Source organism: Balaenoptera physalus (genome assembly GCF_965194825.1).
Source record: "Balaenoptera physalus genome assembly, chromosome: 17".
Taxonomy (NCBI): domain Eukaryota; kingdom Metazoa; phylum Chordata; class Mammalia; order Artiodactyla; family Balaenopteridae; genus Balaenoptera; species Balaenoptera physalus.
This window is the reverse complement of record NC_138895.1, coordinates 80094186-80122135: the sequence shown is the minus strand read 5'-3', so window position 1 is coordinate 80122135 and position 27950 is coordinate 80094186. Positions and strand designations below refer to the sequence as shown.

The 27950-nt window shown below is 37.1% G+C and overlaps 1 long non-coding RNA gene across 2 annotated transcripts in view; it reads right to left on the bottom strand.

Moving 5' to 3' along the window:
• The window catches only part of LOC309646990, a 326276-nt gene that overhangs the window by 179688 nt on the left and 118638 nt on the right, over positions 1-27950 (bottom strand). For both annotated transcript variants that reach the window (XR_014255717.1, XR_014255718.1), the window contains one exon: positions 6304-6374. This is a non-coding gene — a long non-coding RNA (uncharacterized lncRNA). The remainder of the gene's footprint in view (positions 1-6303; positions 6375-27950) is intronic.

The window sequence follows — 27950 nt, the reverse complement described above, 5'->3', positions numbered from 1 at the left end:
ACTTCCTTGAATTTGCTGGAAATGTCTCCTCTACTCCAACCTTTTCCACTCCTACTCATTAGTGCAGGATTCCACAACAATGCGCCGATCTGTGATCTTAGGATACAAGCTGGATACCGCAGTAGAACCTAGATCAGCCTTTCAAGTGTGGTTCTTTTCCTATGCCTGTCAGCTACTAGACAATGGGTTCTTAGAGAATGGAGAGAGTATATTATTATTTTTTGTGTCTTCGGGGAATAGGGCAATGTTAAATATACAAATATGCACACATAAACTTACCAAATAAAGAAAGAATCAGTGACTGGGTAACATGAGTTCCAAAAATATATACCAAACAGAATGTAAATCATCATACTTTGTAATTGTAGGGTGTACCTTTGTTTTGTTTTGGTTTTAGATGTTGCCCCTGCTAAAATGCATTTCAATATCTCCCTCTTGTGCTCAGGATGGTCTAAACACTTTACAGGATACACCCTTGATATGTCTACTAATCCTCACATTCCAAGAGCTGGCTCCCTCCTGCTGCAACTACCTACAATCTTGCCAGTGGAGTTTTATGCTTTGACAGGATTCAGCTACTTGTCATTTTAGCTCTACCAAAATGCCATTTTCTTCAGTGTTTCTCGGTCTACACATAGATTACCTCATCTGCTGGAAACGCCCTAGTCCTTCTCTTTGCAAGGTTTAAGTCTACTCATTCACAGAGGTTTAGAGTACAGGTCATATTCTCCAGGTAATATTCCCCGACTATCCCTCTCCCATTTTTGCTTCATTAAGTGTTCATATAGTGCTCTTCTGTGCATTCTTTTGCTATAGCACTTATCACCTCGTATTATAATAATGAATTTACTTTCATGAAACCTCCCCCAATATACCAGTAATGTGCACAAATAGTAAATGGGATGCCCTGCATCCCACAGGGCAGCTTAAATGTGCTCTCAGGAGTCATTTGATTCTAAACAAGATCCATTTCCAGTGATTCTTTCATGAAGGATTAGCACCAAATAATACTTCCTAATAGGTAAGCACGATGACAAAACTACAAACACAAATACTCAGCATGGCCTTCAAGGTCCTAAAGGGGCTCAACCTTGCCTACTTGCTTAACTTCCTCTGGTACCAGAGTCAGCCTCACCTTTGTACAGCCACACTGGCTTCCTCTCAGTTTATCCAAGGTTCCACTCTTGGATACCTGGGTTTTGTACTTATCCTTGGAAAGATCTTACTGCATTCTCCTACTTCTGACTAATTGTGATTCATCCTTCAGATCTCAGTCCAAAGAGCATTGATTAAAGTAACTTTTTCATATTAGACCCCTTCCCATTTAACTTAAGTCTTTCTTGCATATTTTCTCATACTGTATTATAGTCCCCCCGTAGTATTTATAAAGTGTGCAATTATAGTTTTACAGATTGCAATCACAGAAAAGGTGGGAAGCATGTCTGTTTATTTACTCTCATCTCCAGATATATCACATCATATATTGAATAGAACATTTTGAAGACTGGGTATAACCTCATAATCACCATAAATAATCTAGTGGAAGAACACTGGCTGGCACTGAAACACACTTTTCATGTATACTTCTAAAAGGAGCTTTAAATTCTACTTTCAAAGTGAGGTCCATAAATGGTTGAAGTGGCTCCATCCTTAAGGCATGTGTACAGTCTACATGGTGAGTACTGGGAAGGACAAGTTCTGTCTAAAGCTCAAAGATATTTCTAAAGATGTGTCCTCCTTCATATAATTTACATAAATGTAAACATAAGGCATCTTCTAATCTCCCAAGAAGATCAGGTTGGCATTCCCAAATTGAAACCATGAAGACTGTCATATATAGATAGATAGATAGATAGATAGATAGATAGATAGATAGATAGATAGATATAGTATTCTTTTCTCCTTTCACCTCCTCTCTGCATTTACCCAGATCCCCTATGGGAAAGGCACTCATCCTAGGAAAGCGCAGTAAGCAATGTGGAGACTCAGGTGAGTGGTGTTTAAGAGCAGGACACATCAATCAGAATCTTTCCAGTGTGGAATTTGGATTTGTACAATTTACACTCATTTCTTTTCTCCCCTTTTGAATACTGAATTTACTTAACCCTTTACAAAAGGATTATAATCCCTGGAATCATATAATTTATGGAAATAAAGGGTCTTTAGTTGATATCAATAATAATGATAAGAACTCACATTTATTAAACTACAATATGATGGATAATGAGAATTGCTTTAATTGGATGACCCTATTAAACCATTACCACCCACCACGAGTAGGCACTTCCCTTTTTACTCTGTCAGGTGAGATAGATGTTCAAGTCAGGTAGCTAGTACAATACATGGCTGAGCTGGAGTTACCATCTGAATCTGTCTGACTCTATAACCCATGTTCTTAGCCTCTAGGTCTCAGTTTCCCAGATATCATTTTGTCCAAACCCATTACTTTTTTCATATGGGGAAAGGGAGGTCTAGAAAAGAGAGTGAATGGAAAAGATCCTATGGCTTAGCAGTGGCAGAACTAGAATTAGTGCCTAGTTTCCTGAGTTCCGTTGTCTCTCAACTAGTTTTTTCAATGTACTTTGCATCATAAAAGTCAGAATTTCAGGGTTTCTTAAAAACTAGGAGTCCCTGTTACTTAACAAACACTTAACATTGTGCTAATTATGGGCCAGTCCTCTAAACCCTTTACATGGACTAACTCATTTAATTTCTTTAAGGATCTATAGGCAGGTACTATTATCCCCTCCATTTCACATTGGGTGGAGATGAGGCACCAATCAGTTAAGTAATCTGCCTAAGAACACATAACTAGTGAGTGCTAGTGAGTGGTAGATTTGGGATTGGGTCTCAGCAGCCTGGCTCTAGACTTTGCACTCTTGACCATTTAGGTGAGATGCTTCTCTTTCAACCACAGCTAACAGGTGGCAGAGCAGAGCTGGCATCTTCACACAGCAGAATGAGGAGAAACAGAAGTCTACCCAAATGTCCCCCACCACAAATTTGCCATATCTGAAATACTTCCCTTAGAGTTATCCAAATTTTGAACTAGAATAATTTTTCCACTTGAAGGACAAAAAAGACAATTGCTTTAGATTGAAACCTACTTCTGCTACGCACTAGCAGTGATGGCCTTCAGCAATTGACTTGGTGAATCTGTTTCCACAGCAGCAAAGTTCCTATGCTGACTGCATCCCAGAGTTTGCTTGGATGAACAAATGAAAATTTTAAAACTATATGTCTAAGTAAAAATACTTTAAATAAAAACATTTTAATATGAAAGAAAATGTCATTTTCATTAGATAATTATAGTCACTTAGCAGTATCATGAACAATGTCAGTGCGTTTAAGACACTAAACACCCTTCCCAAAGTACAGCATGGTCTAAGATGTGTGTTACACCAGTATAATCAGTTAAGTATCCGTGAAATACTTTTATATTTTGGGTTCATTCTTTCAATAAATATTTTTGAGACCTAATGTATAAAATGCTCGCTTCTGAAGACCAATTTATGATCATTTAACTAATTGGGAATTCAAACTATGACATTGAAATTAAAATGGAAGAAGAGAGGCATTGAGGAGCTGAGTATTCTTCTTTAAAGGGAAAGCCTTGTTTATTTTTGAACATTGTCCTATGTGCTGAGTACAATACAGAGCACAAGGTAGAAGCTCAATGGCTGTTTCTGGAATTAAATGGAATAGGCGTTCATCCAAAACACACAGCTTTTCTCCATGTGTTTATTACAGAAGCATTTTACTGGAGCTGGAGAGGAAACTGGGCATTTATTTTAATACTGTGTCCCAACTCCTAGACACAAATTTGTGTTCAGTTACTACTTAAATCAAATATCAAAGTGTATGCCTCATGCTCTTCAGGCTAATGGGATTATTGGACATGACTGGAATTCGACATGAATGATGCCATTCTTTACTTTACCAAGCTATTAGAGATTTAAAGAACAGTCGTCTGAAGTGATCTGAGAAGACAACATTGAGCAGTATTCTACAGTAACAATGTCTTTCTGCCGCCAACTTCAGCATTTTTCATGAGTTGTTGGCGGGGGTGGGTAAGGGTTTTCTGATAAATACCAATGGCCCAAATTTGATTCCATCTTTATTTCCTTATTCACTTAGCATTTTTTCCCCAGCAGTCTTGAAGTTTCATTGGCGTTTTACTAGTTTGCTTCTGTCACAGAATGCTTTTTGATTGTATTGAATAGAATAATAATACTTAGAGAAAAATCACATAAATGATTTGGCCTAGTTCCTCCATGTTAAAAATATGGAAAACGTGGCCATTTAAAAAGGTTGTGGTTTCTCCCAAATCATGCAGTTAGATGGTAGCAGAGCTGAACCTAAAGTTCACATTTCCTTGTTCCCAGTTCAGAGCTCATACTACTACAAGTAACCTTATTTAGGACGCAAGCCCATGTTTTCACGTACTATAGAAATATCCCAAACCTCTGCTTTAAAATTATTCAGAAAGTAATTTCCCCAGTACACACACATACACAAACATACAATTTTAAACAGCTCTAACTTTGGGAGACATCTGTAAGTGCATGTGTCAGGAACTGTACGAAGTAAATCCCATGTTATCTCATTTAATCTGTACACAAAATAGCATTTTTCCAATTTTATGAATGAGAATAAAATTTTCTGATTTTATGGTCGAATAAGGTAAAACATCTTTCGAGTATCATAGCTGGAACTGACAGATGCAGACTTCACTATGAGGTTTGTGTCACTCTGTATATTCAATACTGACTCTCTTTTCTATGATTTCTCCTATGACCCTGTGTTGCAGAGAAGTGAGAATTCACAAATTGTGTGCTTTTTTTCAAATAAGAGAGTATTAAATAACCTGGAGGCATAGGAATTGGCTTAGGGAAGGAAAAATTCAGAAAGTTAACCAATATTTCCTCAATATCAGTAATAAATGGTTATAAGATATACAACCAGGACCAAAGCATTTACTTTTCAGGGAGAAAAATCCTGGCTCAAATTAAGAAGGGATTTCTGTCTACCATCCTATCTTAGGATGTTTTCTCTCACTCTGTGATGTATTTTCCCATTTGTTCCCTTTCTCCTCTCCTACTTGTCTCTCCTCCACAAGCATTTCTGTAATGCCTAATGTGTGCTGAGCACTACAAATGTCATTGAGAATAAAGGCAAGGATAGGTCCACACTTCTTAAGAAGTCTCAGTCTAGTGGTGAATACAGACTCATAGATAATTATAACATAATGTGGCCAATGTAAAAATAAAGATGTTCAGGGAAATTCAAGGACACACAGGAGAACTAAATCAGCCAAGTGGAAGCTAGAAAACACTCTGTGGAAAAGATTAAGTCAAAGCTAAGACTAAAGGGATGAATAAGGTCATTAAGGTGAAGAGAGGCAGTGGGGGAATGTGGTCATTCTGAGCAGAAGAAATAAACCGTGTAAAAACAGCCACACAGGATATGCGGTGGTACGTGAGCCATAGTGGGGAAGAAGGTGTAATCAGAATAAAAAATGATGTTAGACTAAAATAGTTGTTTCCCTACTTACTTAAGAATTTCTTTGTCTCTGCTGATTTTGTTCACATTCCTTGTTAGTAGCCATGAGCTTCGTTTCAGGACTTTTTTCAGTTGAGAATTCAATTACACTCAGTTGTTAAGAGGGATACAAATAGCCCCAGAAGATAGAAAGGAAAATGGAGGTGAGAAAAAAAAAAACTCTTCCAAAATGAAAACATGGAATGGATACATAACATTCCCAGATTATTGATCATTTGTGCCAATTTTGTCAGGCAGAAGACAGAGCTATTCCTATCATGGGAGCATCAGGAATTGCCTTGCAACACAGCTTCACAAACTGCAAACTGATCCGGGATATTGCACCAGAGTGGGACATGTGGAAGAGCGGGAAAAAAAGCACAGAAGTTGAAGCAGGTAGACTTTCTGTAACTCTGACCTTGCCTAATTTGTTTATGTTTTCTGAGATTTCCTTTATTGAAAGACAAAATGAGAATTATATCACCCAATTTTTCAGATCAGAAGAAAATTCAACCAGACTTTTTTCTATATACTGCCCCTCAGCGAATGTTGATTAGCTCCCTCCTAATATTTGTAAGCGTAAGTATACCCAACAGAGGGTAAAGTAGAATTATAAAATATTAGAGTTTGAAGTTTCCTTAATGATCAGTTCATGGCTCAATGCATTTTTTCATCCATTCATTTTTTACTTATTCATTTAATAAATGTAACTGGTCTCCTCCTACCAGTTGGGCACTGCAATTGCCCAAAGATAAGACTCACCCATCCTGTAGAGAAGGTCACAGTGCAGTGGAAGGCAGGGGCACAGAGACAGACATTCAGTCCAGTGAGTTCTGTAATAGAACAAAACCCGGTATAGAAAGGAATGAGCGAGTTCTTGTGTTATCAGGTCCACTGCCAGGTTTGGGGCAGGTGGGTTAAGGTGAGTATTAGCTTCCAGACAGCCAACAACAGCAGACTGTCTAGTAATGAGGACTCACAGAGCATGAGAAAGCTTAATGGAGAGCGTGTTCAATGAGGCAATGGAGGTAGGAACCCATAGAGTAGCAGTTTCTTCCCCTCCTCCTAGAGGCCTGCTATTCTCTGTTCTCTGCCCAAATACTTGCCTTTTCTCCCATCTTGGCCCCGATTTGTTTAATCCAGTGGCAGTGCTAGTGCAGTAAAACTGAAAGATTCTGGATGAATGGTGATGATTCCTGAATACCTGTCCTTGATCTTACTTTGCTTAGCTGTTTTGCCCATCTTTCTGGGTCCTAACTATTTTCACTCAGGATTTTCTTTTAATAATTTGGTGTTCGTGGAACTCCATATACTAAATTTCATTTAAGCAAATAAACACAAAAACAAATGAATGAACAAATAAATAGAGCTCCGATTTTTGTTACTCTAGTTGATATAAATACATACATTATTAGGTAAAGCATTCATTGATAATATCGTTTTGTTGCTGGGGAATTTAATTATCAGTATGTTCCTAGGGAAACATGGATTTTAAAGGGGAAACTATCTGTGAGTTGCAACTGTGTGCCAAATGATATGATAAATGTATTATATAAGTCTTTCATTTTCACTATAAATCTCTGCAGTGGGTATTAAAATCGTCATTTTATAGATGTAGACAATAAAAACCAGAAATATTTAAAATTTTCCCAAGGTTAACAAAATTAGTAAAGAATGCAATGAGGATTTAAAACTTCGGTTAAATGACTCCAAAAGTCTATTCTTTTTTTTTCCTAAAAGGCCCGTGAAAATAAAACCGTAACAGTGGATTGACTGGTTTTAAAACGATCACTGTGGTAAGAGTGCCAGCAAGGTCTGCCCACTTAACAGTGTCTCTTTAAAATTAAGAAGCTCACCTGGAAAAATAAACAGTAACACACATTCTATGAGACCCCAAATTCTCATAAAATATCAGATGCCAGAAGGAGAATAGCAGAAGAGGCAGTAGTCACCACAAGCTGTGTGAAACGCTATATCTCTCAATTAGCCACCATTCAGGTTAATAAAGTTATGTGCCACTCAAAGGTACAACTCAGTTCTTAGCAGCTTTTTTTAAAAAAGTAGATTCTTACATGGGAAAAGGAAAGACCAAAAGAGAATTAGCCAGGCAGAGGGCATTCTAATTAGTGGGCTATGTCTCACTCACAACCTTCATGTTAATCACTTTCTGAAACTGATTCACAGAGCCTCAAAGATGTGTAACAGTCACCTGTGTAACAGTCACCTCTACACACCTGGGTCTGGCAGATATGTGATCTCCAACTACTTTTCCTGTTAGTACTCTCACATGGAATTATTAGTGGTTTTGAATATACCAGATGAGGTTAGGAGCTGCATGCATATGGCTTAAAGAACATGTTACGAGGTGTCTCACTTACAGGATTACTGTTTTTGATGACAGAGAGCTCACCATTTCAACCTCTCTTCCTCCATAGATGAAAAGAACTGAGGTTCAGAGTGAACAACTGGTATGACAAGATCTCACAGCAACCAGTGGCACTTGATCTTAGTGCCATCTGTGTGCTGGTGTGTGGGTTTGCGTGTCTGGGTACTTGTCTGAACGTGTGTGTGTATGTGTGTGTGTGTGTGTTGGGGGTTCACCTCCAGAACCCCAGGCCCCTCACTAGAACCGTGATAATGTGATACTATAACTCTAGATGCACATGTAGAGGTACAGAGTGAGAGTGAGATGTGGTTAATGTTCTGGGGAACAAGAGAAAAATATTCATGGAACAAAATAAAGTTTGAACTGAGTCTCAAAGGATAAGACCACTTAGTGCAGAGAAAGGCAATGAGCATCTCTGACAGAACTTCCTGTGCAAAGGTAGAAAGATTTGAAAAGGCTGGTTTGATTTGGAAGAGCCCTCGAAGCACATCAGGAAGTTGTGTTTAGCAGTCTATATTATGTGGCCTAAATTCAATAAACGTTTGAGGGTGGGGAAGAAGTGAGAAAGAGGGGGTCATAAAGAGGATACAATGGAATACAGGAGAGAGAGGGAAAAGAAAATTGAGTGTATTACATAAAAAAGTTCAATTTTATCCAAATTTCCAGGGGGCAATCTCATGTTTTTATTAGGATTAGTGAAAATGTTGATCTTTGCTTGGCTTCATGAAAGACTTTGATAAAGAATTTCACTGGGTGAAGGGGAACTTAAAACTCTTCTTCCAGAATAAAATCCATGTGCCTTAGTTGGGCCTTCAAGGTCACACGGTTCACACTTCTAGACTCAGTTCTCACACCTCGCTATCCCTACCCCAGGTCATCAGGACCCTGCTCTGCGGCCTAACTGAACTGGTGGTTCCCACGGAACAGTCAGAGCTTCAGATCACTGTTTTCTTACACTTACAGATGCCTAGTAGAATCTGACCCAGATTCCTCTTTCTTTGCCCAACTAAAGTCCAACAATAGTTAATCCAGGTGTCACCTCTTTGGGGATGGATCTAGAATATCTTGTTTAGAATAATCACATGCGTTCTTCTATTATAGCCTTTGACACCCTCTATTATCATTTTTATCCCACCCCTGCCTCCATATATAAGACCAAGCTCTTCTTTAAGATCACTGACCATTTTCGACTCATCTTTCTGTCATTGGCCTCTTGCACAACATCACCAGGCGTGCGCTAGGCAAATGTTTGCTAGGGAAATCAGTGACAAAGTGAAGGAGTGGTAAATGAATAATGCTATGAAGACACGGCCACTCCTTGAAAAGATCTGTTAGCATCAAATTATGAATTGGATCACAGACATATATTAGAAATTAAATTAATAAAACAAGCAACAGGAAGACACTGACTTCATAAGCAATTTGCTAATTTTACAACTTTCCCATGTCATTTATTAGTGAATGAGATTTGAATGTCAAACTCTTCAGTCAAAAGATTCTTAAGGAAAAAGATCGTATTTTCTTCATCATTGTACACATTCCTCATAAGTACACAATAACACTCAGTAAAAGGGAGGGGGTAAGAAGAGTGACATATTTTCTGAGTATAAACCATTTATCAGATATTTCAAATTCTTTGCATAATAAGTATCTGGAGAAGTAGGTGTAACTTCTTCATGCTACAGTTGAGTAAGTTAAGATTCAGAGAGAATAAGCTTTTCTAAAGTGTGGTAGATTAAAAATGGCCAAACATTCTTTCTAGATCTTTCCATTAAGAAGTGGAATCTATTTCCCCGCCCCTTGAAACTGGACTGAGTTCGTGACTTGCTTTGTCCAATCAAAGCAGCAGAAGTGCTGTTATGTTAAGGTTACAATCTTGATGCCAGCTCAGATAGCCAGGTGTGTGCATGAGTTTACCTGGGATTCCCAGTCCCAGTCTGAGCTGCTAGACATCTACAACTCATGAATGACCCCAGACAAAGTCAGAAGGAGAACTGTTCAACTGAACTCAGCTCTAATTGCTGATCCAAATAACCATGAACAAATAAATTGTTGTTTTAAGTCACTACATTTTACAGTATTTTTTTAATGCAAGAAGAGGCAGTAAGAGCTAGTAATGAGTAGAAGTAATATTACTGTCCACTACCACAAGCAGCTCCCGTACAACAACTGTGTTAAGTTCCATTGAATTTGTTCTACTTCTATGTATTTTTTTCTAGGTCTATTATAGTTTGTTTTAGAGGAGATTGGACATTATTTTAATACAGTATTAATTTCTTGTCATTATTATTATTGTTGTTGCTGTTTAGTTTAACATATCTATTCCATTAGAATAAAAGCTCCTTTATGACAAGGACAATGTCTAACTTATTTATTGATGCATCATTAAATTCAACTACAGTGTCTGGCACTTATCAGCTATATGGGACAGTTTTTTGAATTGTGTTGAATGAACTGTATCTACAAAACTGTGAAGCCTCTGAAAGATTTTTATATGAGAAAGAAAAGCATACGCTTGAACCATGGTCTCCTGAAGTGCGCTGAGGCAGCTATGTAAAGGATGGTTTAAATTGGGGTGGAGGGATCAGGGGCAGGTAGGAGTCTAGAGTGAATATGCCTTCAGTGATAACACCAATATTGAATGTCAGCACTTCTGAGGATATATAACACTCAAGTTGTATAATATGCCTCAGAGAATTAACAGTTTGATTCTTTCTAATCCTAGAATCAATACCTGTAAAAAAAAAATCAAATGCTTATCAACATTGAAAAAAATCTTCGGATTCACAAAGTAATGTATGCCCCCTTCCCCCATTACATACCTAAGAGCAACCCCTGAAAGTATTCCTATCCAAATAAGACCCGACACCAGGACCTCCCAGGTAAATGATTAAAGCAATGCCCTAGTAAATGGTCTCAGTGCTTTGCCATTTCACTTCGGGCTCCAACTACTTAGGATGCAATTGATTACTAAATGATAAATTCGCATGCTAATTATATTTTTTCAGATGTTCAGTGAAGGAGTTCTTTGAAGATTCATGCATTGCACATGGGAAAAACACTTTCACATTCGTTAACTTAGTGTTTCCAGGAAACTCATTTTGATAATTTGATATTCTGGCAGGAGATTTATGTCCAAACTGGCCTTCACTTTATTTCTCTGACATCCACATTCTCTAAGGAAACTCTGTCCCTTGCTGTTCTCTGTTTGAAATTTTCTTTTTTCTTGTCCTCTCATGATTGCATTTCTCATTATAAAAGTTTAGGCAAGGGGCTTCCCTGGTGGCACAGTGGTTGAGAATCTGCCTGCCGATGCAGGGGACACGGGTTCGAGCCCTGGTCTGGGAAGATCCCACATGCCGCGGAGCAACTAGGCCCGTGAGCCACAACTTCTGAGCCTGCGCGTCTGGAGCCTGTGCTCTGCAACAAGAGAGGCCGCGATAATGAGAGGCTCACGCACCGCGATGAAGAGTGGCCCCCACTTGCCGCAACCAGAGAAAGCCCTCGCACAGAAACGAAGACCCAACACAGCCATAAATAAATAAATAAATAAATAAATAAATAAATACATACATACATACATACATACATACATACAAATTAAAAAAAAAAAAAGTTTAGGCAAAACTATTACACTTCAGAGTCCTCCTCATCCATCCTGTTTAAACTAGATTCCTCAACCTCCAAACATGGCCTAATCATTTCCAAATTACCTTATTTTATTTTCCACATTGTCGGTAAAACAAATTTACCTTGACTCTTTATTTTTTTAACTTGTTTATTTTTTGTATGATACCACTGGAATCTTATTAGGGTGGGGGTCATCTTTCCCAAATGTTTACCACTGTATTTTAGGGACAAAAATAGCGATTGTCACACTAAGGGTGTTCAATAAATATTTGATGTTTGAATGAACAAGTGAGAAAACTGAGGGTTAGAAAGGTTAATTCACACAGTTAATAGTTTGCAGATCTGAGACACAAGCTAGGGCTTTCTAATTCAAAATCTCACTGTATCATGACTGACTTCTATTAAACTGTACTATTAGCAGATTGAGCTATTAGAAGAAGCAGATAATCTTATAAAAGTGTAAATATACTTATGTATATATTAAAAATGTCTAGGTCTTTTTTTTTGTACCTTTTGACTACATTCACCCATTTCTCCTACCCTCCCACCCTCACCTCTGGCAACTACCAATCTGTTCTGTTTCTATGAGCTCATGTTTTGTTTAGATTCCACATATAAGTGAGATCATGAAGTATTTGTCTTTCTCTGAACTATTTATTTTACTTAGCATAATGTTCTCAAGGTCTATTCATGTTGTCGCAAATGGCAAGATTTCCTTCTTTATGACTGAATACTAGTCATATATTTATTTCATTATCCATTCATCTATTGATGGACATGTAAGTTGTTTCTATGACTTGGCTATTGTAAATAATGCTCCAATGAATACAGGGGTGCAGATATCTCTTCAAGATCATGATTTTGTTTCCTTTGGATGTACATGCAGAAGTAGAATTGTTGGATCATATGGTAGTTCTATTTTTAATTTTTTTGAGGAACATCCATACTGTTTTCCATAGTGGCTGCACAAATTTATATTCCCACCAATAGTGCACAAAGGTTCTCTTCCTTCACATTGCTGCCAACACTTGTTATCTCTCGTCTTCTTGATGACAGCCATTCTAACAGGTGTGAGGTGATATCTCAGTATGGTTTTGATTTGTATTTCCCTAATGATTAGTTATGTTGAGTACCTTTTCATGTAACTGTTGGCTATTTGTATGTCTCCTTTAGAAAAATATCTATTTAGTTCCTCTGCCCATGTTTTAATCAAATTGTTTGTCTTTTTGTTATTAAGTTGTGTGAGATTTTTATGTATTTTGGATATATATTTATACACAACTTATATATATATATTTATCAATAATATAGACATATAATTATGTATTTACATATGTATTTTTATATATTATACATTTACATACATATTTAATATATGTATGTAAATATACATTTACAGAAAAAGCTTAGGTCATCTTAACCCTTTGATGATCAGGTTTTGGGCTCAGGTCACAACTTCAACCACTTACTTTCCCAACACTATTTGTTTTGTGATTTTGAACAAAGTATCAGCAGAATGCACTTCTGAATTATGGAATGGAGAATGGTAAAAAATGGGAATCTTAAAATAAAACGAGAGTCACTATTTTGCAATTCAGGCTCTCTGTCTTTGTCACTGCCTCTGACTTGCTTTTTTCTCAGCTCCCATCTCCTGTCACGCAATTTTGAGTGTTGGGTGTTTTGTGTTCTGTGATTTTTTTAAATATCTCTGTGATGGATGAAAGTCCATGCAGTGAAGCACGCTGTCAGATTTGAGCCATTTGTCACCAAATGCTGGCACTCATATCTGCCAAGTTGCTGGGTCTGAGTCATGTCTTTGCTTCTGAAAAAATGTCAGTGTCATTTGTCACCATCTAATATTTATGCCACATCAGATTGCCACTTGCTTGCCATGGGTCAGAACCACTGGATAGATGGCAGTTGTCAATGATTCTTTCACATTTTTCCCACAGGACAACCCACTCAGCTTGTCTCCATCCACCAGGTAAAAGCGGGATCTTTATTATAAGTAAATGTTCAGCATATCACAACTGATGACAAGATTTGATTCACCCAATGTCACTTTCAAGAAATCGTTAGTCTACCTCTTTGCCAATATTGTTTCCAACCACAGTCTTAATTAATATGTCACTCCATAAAATTCTTATGACACAGAATTCCTAGTTTAAGAATGTGAGATACATTTCTTCAAGGATTCAGTAAATGACTGGGAAATATGGAATAAAGGGTCAGTCGAACAAAGGATTTCTGTGAGAGACTGAGGTCAACCTTCTAGGAAAAATCTCACTCAAAAGAAATAAATGACTTAACCTGAATGACATTGGGTCAAAAGAAGTGATTCTGAGTACTGCCAATTGTGAGCTGACAGAATCTTTCTTAGTTACCAATCTTTGTTATAAGGACTTGTACCAAAAATCTGAAATGAATAAGTGATAAAAATAAAAGGGGGGAAAAGTTCTTGTTGACAATGGTACACACTGTAGTATTCACAAGTGAAATACTATGATGCTTATGATTTGCTTTTAAAATACTCTAGGGGTGGAGTGGGGAAGTGGGGAAGGGCTAGATAAAGCAAGACTGACAAACTGTTGTGATTGTTGGGGACTGGGTGATGGGGATACGGGAACTCATTGTGTTTTCTCTATTTTGTGTTTAGGTCACGAGTGCTCTATATAGTTAAGGTCAGGAACCAGGTAGACATATCAAGGTAAATTTGGGACAGGCAAAGGGATTTCAGGGCTTATCCAAGAGGCAGAAACCTTTGTCCAGAAATGGAATAAAGCTAGGAACAGTATAAGGACAAGCAGAAAGAACAATGCGTGGGTGCACTGAAAAAATCGGAAGGAATTCTGATGACTGGTTGGGCTCCCTCCGCTGATGTTCTTTTGGCCCCCTCATCTTAAGGATGCTGATTATTGTTTCTGGCACAAGTATCATTTTACTAAGATGTTTTCCTAGTTCATCTTTCTCACCCAATACCTCAGTAGTTTCTGTTATGTCCACATTGCTTATCATGGTTCTCAGCACATTGTAGGTATTCAATAAATACTTGTTGAATTTATTAAATAATACTACCATCTAGATATCAGCTCAAACCACCTGCAGCAGAATAGCGCCTAGAGGGGGAAAATGTATAAAAGGAAGTGGTTGGTTGTGCTTTCCTGTCTCTGACTGGGTTATTGGCAAGAAGTTGCAGATGGCCATCCAGAAAGTTTTCAAGAGGGCCAACGTGACTTTGCAGGGTACTATCTAGGGAAGTTGTTGACATATTCATTCCAATACTTGTTATAACACAAGTATTCATAAAATCTCTACTGTGTATAGGATACTGTCCTAATTTGGGGGTAAATAAGAGACAATGCTTGTATTTTCAGTTTCACAAGGATGACATAAACGCTGACGGGACAATTACTTTACGTGATCCAGCTCTGCCCAGTAATAACAGTCTGTGACTTGGGTTATATAATTTACCCTCTCTAAGTTCCAGTTTTCTGTTGATTCTGTTACTTCTGCAAATCATAAAAATACCTACTTCAAAAAGGTATTTTTTGTTCTTACAAACGCATTTCAAGGACTTACTGTGTGCCAGCCCCGGATTGTCACCGTGATGATCAAGCACACAGCCCTGTTCTCCTCTACTACTCCTTTCACACATCATTACAGCCCTTCCCTGTGTCTGTGTTCCTGTCAATCTCCAGGGCAGGGGCCACACCTTACCCATGTGTGCATAGTTGTGTTTATGCCTGATAAAACACATCAGCTACTTAGAATGTGCCCTTGCAAAGAATTCTAGAGAGCACAGCATCTTAAAAATCCAAAAGCTTGTTTCAGAGCAACTGAGAAATAATGCTAAAAGAAGTTAGTTGCTTGATATTGTAGAATGCTGATTAAACCAACAGAGAAAAAAACCCAACAAATTATGATGACCTACGGCCCCACACTGGGGCAAAACTGCAAAGGACAAAGTCTCTTTTGATATTTGATTTCAAAATTGCCAACCCCAACGCAAGTCATTATCTCTCCATTAAGCCCAGCAGTGCACTCATTCCTTCAGCAATTGTGAATGATCTAATTTGAACCAGAATGTACTGACACCAACATCACAGTTGAAGATTGAAGTTGAGCAAATCCCCAGTTGCATACTGAGCTTCACAACATCACTCTTTCTTTTCGTTTTGAATATTCACACATTCCTCCTCCTATCCAACACATACTAATATAACTAGCAAATGCAATAGAATTTTTAACACCATTAATTTGTTCTTCTCAATTCCACATAAACTTAGTAAATCCTTGTAAACATATGATGAACACAGAACTTAAATCCAAGGGGAAAAAAATCATGAAGAGTTAAGTTCATGAAATATATGAAAACATGGAAAGAAGCATGTGTGAGCTCTTGCCCAGCTCAAGTGCTAATGTCTACAATTTTAACCTAACCTCCCTGAACTTCAGTATTCCTGTTTTTCAAATGAGGTGAAGGTAACCCATAGTTGCCTCTCCATGGAGGTCTTGGGTTAAGTACAAAAAGTTGACTTAAGAATTTGGTGAACTAGGAAACATCATCCAAAAAGGCTATGAATTAGGGAGTTCTAGATCTTTAGCTGGATAACAAATTATTGTTTCTCTCAACAGTTTTAAAGTAAGAAAATAAAATTATCTGGGTGTTTAACTCTCATAGGTATGTAGAAAAAAATTTATAGTTAAGGCTATAGTTTTGAAAGTTATTTTCCTAAAAAAACAGGATAGTATTTAAATATTTATTTTTCCATAAACATTGCTGGAGGAAAACATTATCCTACTGTTTTCATTTCTCCTTTTTTATTTCCATCTCTCCCTCCCTTGTTCCCTTTCTCTATTCCTTTTTTCATTCTCCTTCTTCTTTTTCTTCCTTACACCTCCCCTCTCTCCCTCCCTTCCTAATATTTACATATTTAATTTCTGTGATAGTTTCCCCATCTTTAAAGTGTAAATGAATAGATCTTCCTCACAATGCTGATATGAGGATTAAATAAAGCAAATAAACACTTGTAACTTAATGCCTGGCATACACTTCATCTTTAATGTCTTCATTTTCTCCCTGCTTTTTCTTTGAATTTCCTCCTTTCCTTCTTTTTCTCAGTCTCTTCTTCCTTTCCTTTCTCTGTCCTTTCCTCCCTATATCATCCCTACTCTTGTGCCCTCCTCTTTGACTTTTTCTGATTTTCTTCCTGGATAGAACCTATTCTAATATGGGTCACCAACTAATTACTACTCAGTCATCAAGTGGAAGTATGTAATCAGCATCAAGCTTTTAGTGAACATTGGTATAATTGTTATGTTACCATATCATTCCTCTTTTATCTTGTTGTAGTATTTATTACATGTTGAACATATTTACAAGAATGTTTGTAAAATGTGTAATGTGTAAAGAATGATACAGAATGCCTAAGTAACCCAGACCCCTAAAATTTAGGAAACAGTATATTATATTAACTCTGGATCTCATGTTTGCTCTTCCCCAATTTCATCTGTCTCTTCTGCTAGAGTTTTGTTTATATTTTTATTTTTCTTATAGTATTTATAATATGTGCAAATTTCTTCTTTAGTTGTTCATGTTTTCAAATTTGATCTAAAAAAACTATAAATATGTTTTCTTTCACAATGATTATTTTCACTCAACAATTTGTTCATGAGAATTTTCCATGGTACTGTATGTTGTTTATTCATTTGCTTTCAGTTCCATGTAGCATTCCATTGCATGACTGCATGCCTATCCCACAATTTATTCAAGCATCTACTCTTTTTAGACACTTTGTTTAAGCTATTTGTTATATTTTTATATTTATGTTTTCTGGGTCATCGGGGCAAGAAATTCTCTACATTTTTCAAGCAGTGTAATTGCTGGTCATGGGATGTACATTTTCTATGTTAGTAGATAATGCAGACATCTTTTGTCAAGTTTTTAAACCAGTTTTCACTCCTATCAGTGCTGTATATTTTCTTGCTCTACATCCTAACAATCACTTGAAATTATGGATTCTTCCCTTATCAGAGGGGTGGGAAATTATGTCTCATTGTAGTTAAAAGATTAATAATAAAGCTGATGCTTTTTTCCCCACACATGTTTATTGCAACTTATTTTTTATTTTCTTTTATTTAAAGGGTCTGATCAATTTATCTGTCCATTTTGAAAATTAGGTTCTTTGTCCTTCTGAATTTTAGTACTTCTTTATGTATCCTGGATATTAATGGTTTTCTATTATATTTGTAACAAGTATCTTCTCATAGTTTACATTTTGCCTCATTAGACTTTACCCAAATTCCATTTCAATTTTCAAGATTCTCAGTCTCTAAGAAGGCTTCCTCACACCTGATGAAGTATAAAGTCTTTAGGTTTTCTCTAAGCCTTAAAGCTAGGTGGTAGCATAATCATAGCTGATGTGCAAGTTTCCTTCATACTGTCCTTTCATGACCCTCTGCCTAACATTAGGCTGTATAAAATGATCTAACAATCTAACTTCTAAGAAATAAAAATCAGAAGTAAAACAGTGGTAAAAATAACAAGGTATAAAGGAAGGATAGAGAGTAAGGTTTTGGGAGGTTCTGAGAGTTTCCGTCTTATTTGGGGAGCCTAATCAATTGGAAGCAGCTGCCTAGAGCACTGGACGGGTTATGAAGGATCTGTAGTCATATCCTGAAGGAAAGAGCACCAGTCAACTAATGACACTTGCCTTGGGCATTGGGTGAGAGCAATGACATATGTACGTGGTGCTTGCTAATCCCGACGATCAAAAATGTGTGTTGGAAAAAATGTGAAAAGATTTGGAAAGGTCTTTTAAAATAATATTGATATTCTTTGTCTAATTCTTTTTTTCAGCAACTAGTTATTGAGCACCTACTGTGTTCTAGTTGCTGCAGATAAAGCAGTAGAAAAATAAATAAATAAAAAAGCAAAATGCCCTGTCTTCCCACAGTCTAGTGAGAAGAAGAGAGACAGGGAGAGAAAAGTAGATTATTTAGTATGGTAGAAAGCAATAAATGCTATGGTAAAAAATTAATCAGTCAAGGGTGATAGGGAGTAGGAGAAAGCACGTTTGAAAATGAGAGGGTGTATGTAGATGGCAAACAGACGGTTTTGATGAACACAAATTATAAAATCGGCTGGTGTGGTTCAATAATCCATGTCAGTTAATTTTACTGAAAAAGACAACTCTCTTTATCCTAGTTATTAATAAAATTCATTGCTTAAGATAATTTATGGAAATTTTCCTTTTTGGCATAGGGAGAAACTAGTATTTCTAGAGAGCATGTGTCAGTCGGCACCTATATATTGTTTCATTTAATCATTCCACAAATTCATAAGTATTTGAATTCTTACCTTGTGCTAGGTTACATCAGTGTAAAGAGCAAAGATGTTGCTCTCATGGAGCCCACAGACCTTAGCCTTCACCACAGTGGACTAAGATAGATTTTAGTATCATCTCTTTGCAAATCAGAAATGACAGGCTCAAAAGTGTTTAACTACCTTTCCCAAGCTCACACAGACACTAAATTAGGATTTAGAATTCATATTCTTGTTAGCCTGTATCCAAAACCCATTCATATACTACACCACACTAGATTTGTGTGATCTCAACATTTGGTGTTAAAAAGACATACATATCTGTACCCCAACTAAAACAAAAATTAAAACTAAAACATGAATTTAAAAAAATCCAAGTGTTTGTTATATGTCTGTTTCCATTATGTTAGACATATAGTTGAATACTTAAATACTTTTTTAAAACATTGGCTGCCTTCTTTATTGCAGCATGGGATATAATAGTTGGGAGGCATCTTAGACAAAATCTGATTTATGGAACTTACACAGCTTTCCTAGGATCACATAAGTAGAAAGCGACAAAACTAGAAGTTAAAACATCTTAAGATGGCATAAAACTATACTCTTTTCATGACATGACATTGCCCCTCTAGTGGTTCTATGAATTTACATATCAAGTTACTATAAGTCTACACTTGGAAAATAAGTCTACATTTCACGTTTGTTCTCAACAGGCATAAAGTCTCAATTATGCAAGATGAACGCATTCTAGAGATCTGCTGTGCAATACTTAAATTCTTTTGTGCACAAAGCATGCGAGCATCCGTCCAAGAAAAATCAAGAAATGGACAATGGAGACTGTCCAGGAAGTCTGTTTTGGTGTTCAGTGACTTAGAAGAAAAATTTTCAACTTTATTATGTTTGTTAAGCCTCTCTAAAAAGTGCGTCTGGAATTGAAATTTCACTTGTGTCTGGCTACATGGTATTTAGGAGACATGTCTGAGTTCTCTGAATGTTGACGCCGATCAACCTGCATTTGATGAGGAGTTTCTGAGTCTGGTGTTGAAGGTGCAACATTTCAAAAGAAAAAATTCTCCTTTCTTATGGTTTTAACAGACCTAAGAAGCTGTTGCTCTCAGTGAGAAACAGATGGACAGAAATAATATCAGTCAACACAACAGTAGTTTAATGGGAAATTTTACAACATTTTGTGGTTATCAGCATCTACATAGGAGCCCTTCCTCACGGGCTGCAAATCCCTCCGTGAGGCTTGACACAAGCCTTATCAAATTTTGTAACTTTGGGATGGGATGAATAAAAATGACCTAGAATAGGTTCCGGCAAACCAGATGGAGTTTTATTGAGAACTATCAATTTTTTCTAATAGGATCTATATATTTCCTGGCATATGCCATTTGATTGATTGTGGCTTTGCAACCTTTTTAGGTAATTTTCCTGTCCCTGTGTGGTTTAGTGACTATGTAGTCTTGCTTTGTCATTTAAAGGTCAACATATTCAATATGTATCCAATTTGTGTTCATTTACTTCAGCTCCATAAATACTCCTTTGTTCGTTTGTACATAAGCCATATTTCTCTTAGGAAGGACCTTCAGCTCTAAAACAATAAACTCATTGGCTGCTACAGAGAAACTTGTAATAAGATTTGTGCTACTTCAGTAGACTGTGACTTATGCTACACTCCTATTGTTACCATATATGAGATTTCCAAGATAACGACTGAGACCACCCACATACTCCCAGGGGGATGTATAACCTTGGAGGCAATATACCTTTTAAGGAAAGAATGAGAAATAAGTGAGAGAACATCATTTGCATGTCTGTTAAAAAATGATAGAAGATGAGATAACGTGACCAAACGGCACTGACCAGAAGTAGAAAACACATATGGGGTCCAATTCTCATGTACTCTCAAGAGATGAAGAAGAGTTATGACAGATTAAAAACAGCATGAAATGTGACCCACAGTATATTAAAAACATAGCATAAAATAAAAACTTCCAATTGTAGGTTCCATGCAATCATTTATCTCTCTCTCTCTCTCTCTATATATATATACACACACACATACATACATATATACACATACATACCTATATACATACATATGTATATTTAACACACAATTATTCTGTGAAACGAGGGAAAACATCTTGCTGGAGTAGAGTATAGAGTATTTGAACTCAGAAAATTCTAGGTTCATAGCTTTACTATTATTAACTGTGACTTTTGGAAAGGTACATAATAATTACCATCTAAGTCAATCCCTTGAGAAAACAGGGGGATTATTGTATTTACTCGAATCGTCGCTATGATAAAGAGAAATAAAGGATTAAAGACACTGAGCATAGTGGATAGTGCTTTAAAAAAGCTAGTTCCATGTATTTTTTGTAAGGAACACTGTTGGGTCTGAGTTTTGGCGAGAAGGGCAGAGAAAAACAAATAGATATTCTGCCTTGAAGTTGTGCATAGCCTAAAAGTCAAAGTAAGCCACACATATGTGATTGTGTGTGATTGTGTGTGTGTAAGTGTGTGTCTGTGAAAAGTTACGTGTGCTATAAAGAGGTGAAGAAAAAGGACCATAGGAGTTTGTAAGAAGGAAGGAATCAGACGTTAAAAGAAAAATATAATTTGGCTCAGAGTTATTAAATTTCAAATTCTGAAAGCCATCCTAGGTTCTGCCTTATTCTGTGCAATTGTTTGTTCATTTCAGGTCTAACGAGTCCATGATTTACATTGAGCACAATTAAGAGGTGCCCTGCTCGCTGCCTTTCCACCAGCCAGATCCTCTTTTCCTCACACTGAGATTGTCTAGTGTTTCTACCTTGTTTCTCTGCCTAAAACCTAAGCTTGACTCCTTCCATCCATTCTGCATATGGCTAGAGACCTGATGTTACAACCTTGGCTAAAAATAGTAATAATAATAATAATAATAATGGCTATTAAGAAGGACCTAGGAGGGAAAAGATAGAACAGAGAATTTTTTAAAAGCCTACAAACATGCCCCTGTGCAAGTACGATGTAAACTCAATTGAATTAGGAATCACAGTGAGTTATATGACCTGGTTGCAGTATTGCATTAAGCAACTGTATTATTTCAATAATAAAATAAAACCATTGAAACAGATTATTTTCTAAGGTAATTATTTAACTAATTTAAAAGTGGCAGGAGGATAGATGTTCCAATCTTTGCATTTTATTATGTCCTCACTGTATTCAGCCAGAAAAATACTGTCTTTGGCAACTGCACTTCTTTACATTTACAGAGAAGTCTCACTTGTTTTCACAAAGTTGAGTTATAACATATGTGTTCTTACTTCATTTGTATGCAAAGACCTCATTCTGAAGGGTTCCTATCAAAATTCTTTCTCCAGGTTGGTCTTTCCTGGATCCCTAAATTAGATCTGATTACCTGCTGTGTCTGCCAGAGCAGCTTGTGTGCAGCCACTCACAGCTCTCATTGATCCCGTATCATTTGTAGAATGTCTGTGAGGCGAGTAGGGCAGGGGCCGCACCACCTTGCTTGCTGCTGGATCTGCTGCAGCGAGCCCAGGGCATGGTCCCCCATCAGTGCTCACAGACTACCTACTGAATAGACAATGAAGTAAAGGGACAAGGGTGTTGCTCTTATATGCACTTTGCAGTTCAGAGCAATGTGCTCTGTTAAGGCTATGAATGAATCCAGTTCCCGCATTTAGTAAATAGCAGGTGCTAGTTTTATTTATTTTTTAACATTTTTTTGGAGTATAATTGCTTTACAATGGTGTGTTAGTTTCTGCTTTATAACAAAGTGAATCAGCTATACATATCCATATGTCCCCATATCTCTTCCCTCTTGCGTCTCCCTCCCTCCCACCCTCCCTCTCCCACCCCTCTAGGTGGTCACAAAGCACAGAGCTCATCTCCCTGTGCTATGCGACTGCTTCCCACTAGCTATCTATTTTACGTTTGGTAGTGTATATATGTCAATGCCACTCTCTCACTTTGTCCCAGCTTACCCTTCCCCCTCCTCGTGTCCTCAAGTCCATTCTCTAGTAGGTCTGCGTCTTTATTCCTGTCTTGCCCCTAGGTTCTTCATGACCTTTTTTTTTTTTTTGATTCCATATATATGTGTTAGCATAAGGTATTTGTTTTTCTCTTTCTGACTTACTTCACTCTTCATGACAGTCTCTAGATCCATCCACATCTCCACAAATGACTCAATTTCGTTTCTTTTTATGGCTGAGTAATATTCTATTGTATATATGTGCCACATCTTCTTTATCCATTCATCTGTTGATGGACACTTAGGTTGCTTCCATGTCCTGGCTATTGTAAATAGAGCTGAAATGAACCTTGTGGTACATGACTCTTTTTGAATTATGGTTTTCTCAGGGTATATGCCCAGTAGTGGGATTGCTGGGTCATATGGTAGTTCTATTTTTAGTTTTTTAAGGAACCTCCATACTGTTCTCTATAGTGGCTGTATCCATTTAAATTCCCACCAACAGTGCAAGAGGGTTCCCTTTTCTCCACACCCTCTCTAGCATTTATTGTTTGTAGATTTTTTGATGGTGGCCATTCTGACTGGTGTGAGATGATATCTCATTGTAGTTTTGATTTGCATTTCTCTAATGATTAATGATATTGAGCATTCTTTCATGTGTTTGTTGGCAATCTGTATATCTTCTCTGGAGAAAGGTCTATTTAGGTCTTCTGCCCATTTTTGGATTGGGTTGTTTGTTTTTTTGATACTGGGCTTCATGAGCTGCTTGTAAATTTTGGAGATTAATCCTTTGTCAGTTGCTTCGTTTGCAAATATTTTCTCCCATTCTGAGGGTTGTCTTTTCATCTTGTTTATGGTTTCCTTTGCTGTGCAAAAGCTTTTAAGTTTCATTAGGTCTCATTTGTTTATTTTTGTATTTCCATTTCTCTAGGAGGTGGGTCAAAAAGGATCTTGCTGTGATTTATGTCATAGAGTGTTCTTCCTATGTTTTCCTCTAAGAGTTTTATAGTGTCCGGTCTTACATTTAGGTCTTTAATCCATTTTGAGTTTATTTTTGTGTATGGTGTTAGGGAGTGTTCTAATTTCATTCTTTTACATGTAGCTGTCCAGTTTTCCCAGCGCAAGTGCTAGTTTTAAACATATCCAATAAATGACTCAGCAAAACCCTGACTTGCTGCATCCTGGGACATGTTGATTAGCCTGCCCAGAGTTCAATTTTTCTCGATTCTAGATGATGATTAAGAGTATGCACCCTGATCACACTGATTGTGTCCAAAACCCATTTACCAGCTGTGTGATCTTCAGCTAGTCACTTAACCTTTCTGTGTCTGTTTTTCATTTGTAAACTGTGGGTAGTAGAAGTGCCTACTTACAGGGTCGTTGAGAGAATTACATGAGTTAATATTACACAAAATACTATAACAGAAGTATTAGGTAAGTCCTTGTTGTTGCTGTTATTCATGTTATTGTTTACATTTTTATTGTTACTATTTAAATGAGATATTATACTATACCAGATACTATATAATAAAATGAGATAGTACAAGTAAAATGCATAGCACAGTGCCTGGTACAGAGTAAACAAATAATAGTAGACTTTATTATTTTTAGTAGTAGTAGCAGTACTAGCAGCATCATTATCATTTAACTTTATTATTTCTAGATCACAGTTGATCACCAATAGTACAGCAAAAATTATAGAAATATTAATAGTTGACACTGACTGTACACTTACTCACCACTTTACATGTACTAAATTCCCAGAGAGAAAAAAAGGAGAAGCAGTTAAGATAATGGACCCTGTAGCCCCATTACTGGGGTCTGCATCCCATTTACACCACTTGCTCACTATGGGGCTTTGGATGAATCTTTCTGTGCCTATCTTTGGATGGATAATAACAGACTACCTCAAAGTTTTGTTTTGAGGAACAGAAGAGATACAAAAAGTTTTTGAAAAGACAGAACATACCTAGCACTTAGTAAGCATTCAAAAAATTAAGGTAGTATTATTGTTTTATTCTCACAACAACCTTAAGTATTTTATACGAATATTGTCTCCATTATAGAGCCATGTAAGCTGAAATACAGAGGGTAAATTACTTTCCCAAGTTTAGAAAGCAATTCAGTGTCAGAGCTGGACTTTGATCCACGTCAGTGTGATTCTAGAGCCGGTGCTCTTAGTCAATATATGATAGACGCCCTCCCCCGCCACCAAGAGACAGATGGGGTTTCAGAGTCACTGAGGGGATTATGTCTGCCATGCTGCTTGGCCCCACCCATCTCCATATGCTTTTGTTGCCCTGTTTACCTCAACTTTTCTACAGCAGAGCTTGTACAATGCTCTTATAATATGGGCTTTTTTTACAACAGCTCTCTTATAGGCAATTTCTTTGTAAATATTTCCAGATAATTATGAAATAACATTTTGTCAGAAAATAAGTAGTGATTTCTTTTTTAATCTTGACAATATAGCCCTTAATTTCTACTGCTTACACTGTTGAGTATGGTCCCGCCTTCATTAATACCTCCCTCTTTCCTCCCAATCCTATCGTCCAGTGCAAGGTAATCATTCATGTATTCCTTTTCCATTCACCCAGATGTACTTTTACTGCATATCAGACACTGCCATACAAGCTGGAGGTACAAACATACAGTAAGATACAGTTTTGGTTCCTTGGGGAGTTACCATCTAGTCTGGCTTAGTTATAAATGTGGGATGCTGCTAGCCCTTGTTTACCCAACTGCCATCCCTAATTTCAGTATTATATTGGGCACGCCTTTCCACTAGCAGTTTGGGGCTACTAAAATTCTTGGGATTTCAGTACAGTGTGCCTGGGAAACACAAAGTCCTATTGCTTTTCTCAGTATCAGGCATCGACCAATTTCCTCATTCCCAAAACTTGTAGTCAGTTCACATGCCTATTTTTCTGCCTGGAGTCTAGCTTCTATTCCATGTTCCAGTGGGATACAAAGTTGGTACTATACCACAGATTCATTGCTTAAAATCTGGATTCTCCTTTTTTAGGTTTCAGAAGTGTCTCATATCTAAAGATCTGCAAAGACTTCTAGTAGTGTTTGATCCTGGTGAATAGTTTCCTACACTGGATCCTATCTTCCATGGAAAAGCTTCAGTGTCTGTAAGTCCTTGTCTGGGAATCTATCTTTATCATCTGTTCCTCCAAAACTAATGCCTTTGGACTGGGTGGGATATGATTACCCTACCCTTCCAAACTAGATAATTTTACGGCAGGCCTCTGGGTTATGAGGGTTCATCATTAGAATTGGTTAATTTCTTACTGATTTTATCATTATCAAGACCTAGATCCCCTCCACATTCCCTAACCTTGCTCTGAATATACGGTATATCAGAAAATGCACATTAATAAACAATGACATTAGAAAACCTTTGAAGAATAAAAGAGATTTCACTTCAGATATCCCACTGAGAATGTCACATGAACTCAGATCAGGAATTCTTTACATAGATATCATTCTTCCTTTCATTTTTCTATTTTCTTTACATTTCCATCTTTTATCCCAAATCTTGACATCTTATCGTATTGTGACATCTTCCATTGATGACAGATCCCAGTTTGTGTGAAAGAGGAAGAAAAGATAGTATGAAATGCTGTCTGATGGGTTGTGCAAGTAACGCTTTCTCTGAGCGCAGCTAAAGAGCCCCTCTTTCCTGCTAGCATCATGCAGAGATGCTTCTCTCCAATGGTCATAAACAAAACACCAACAGATGTGAGGAACAAGGGAATATCAAGGAGGCAGTCACCATAGCAACAATAACCATGGAAAGTCCTCTAAACACCCACCCCTGCACCAGCATCTATTCAAAAATTCCGAGCATTCAGCTCACAGAAGTACAGAAAAAAAAAAAAAAAAAAGCCAAGAGAACCTAAAGGCAGTGAGTAGAAAGGAGCTCAAAGTTGAAAAATTGGAACTCTCGTCACAAGTTTCACTTCTTTGCCCATGCCCAGGGCTTGCTCGAGGCAGAATAATGAAGGGAAATATTTTCCGTGGCTTCCTTTTGCCTACAGGATAGAGTGCAGTCCTTAGTCTGTTATTTGAGGGTTTTTGCAGCCTACGTTTTTTGGATTGTCACTTGTCTAGCTGATATAGCTGTTCAAGTCAAACAGTGTAACTCATTCTCCCCTGGATATAAAACACGCATTTCTAATACTGACTCACATTGCACAGATTATTCCCCTTTTGTGAAAGTCTAGTTCTTCTCAAATTTCCCCATTAAAATCCCAGACAACTGGTCCTCAGTCTTTGAAGTTCGATTTCATCCATGAAGTCTTCTCTAGCCCCCATAGTTCACAGCTATTTCTTGAAATATGAAGACAAAATCCCTGGGTTCATCTCTCAATTTGGATATTTAAAGCTGGGTGACACTGAACTTAACTTCACACATGCAAAATTTTGTAAATAAAATACTTTTTCAAAAAAAATCAAATGAGATAATGCAAATTAAATGACACATAGTAGCAATTATGATTTACATTATTATTTTTGACACAAATATTATTTCCCCTTTCGCTAATTTGCTATCTCCATACCATCTTTATGGAAGAATACCAATTGGCATGTTGTAAAATCTCAGTAAATATTTAATAAGTGTATAAATATGAAGGTAGAATATAGGATACTGAGGTAGAGTGAATCGTTCAACATATATTAAAACAATGGAACAATATGAAATGTAGATTTGGAGGAATTCACATATATGCTTTTTGTCCCCATCATAAATCAACGCAAATTTTATCTTCTTTCACTCAAGCTGTGTCTTTCCCATAATTAAAGACTCGAATGAGATATTTCAGACAACCAATGAGTCAGTTCATCAAGAAAATCCATGAAACATTTTTTTTTCAGGATTATTAAAACTGTAAGAAAACATAATCACAAATGAGCACTGTCTAAGTGAGCTGAAGAGATGAAGTAAACCACCTTTCTTCTTTTGGCTGATGCCTATTCATCCCTCAAAATTCTCTTAGCTGTCACATCTTCCCAGAATCCTCCTGTCCCTTCCCAGATACCGGGGCAACCTCTTTGACCCTTCCATAGCATCTCTGCTG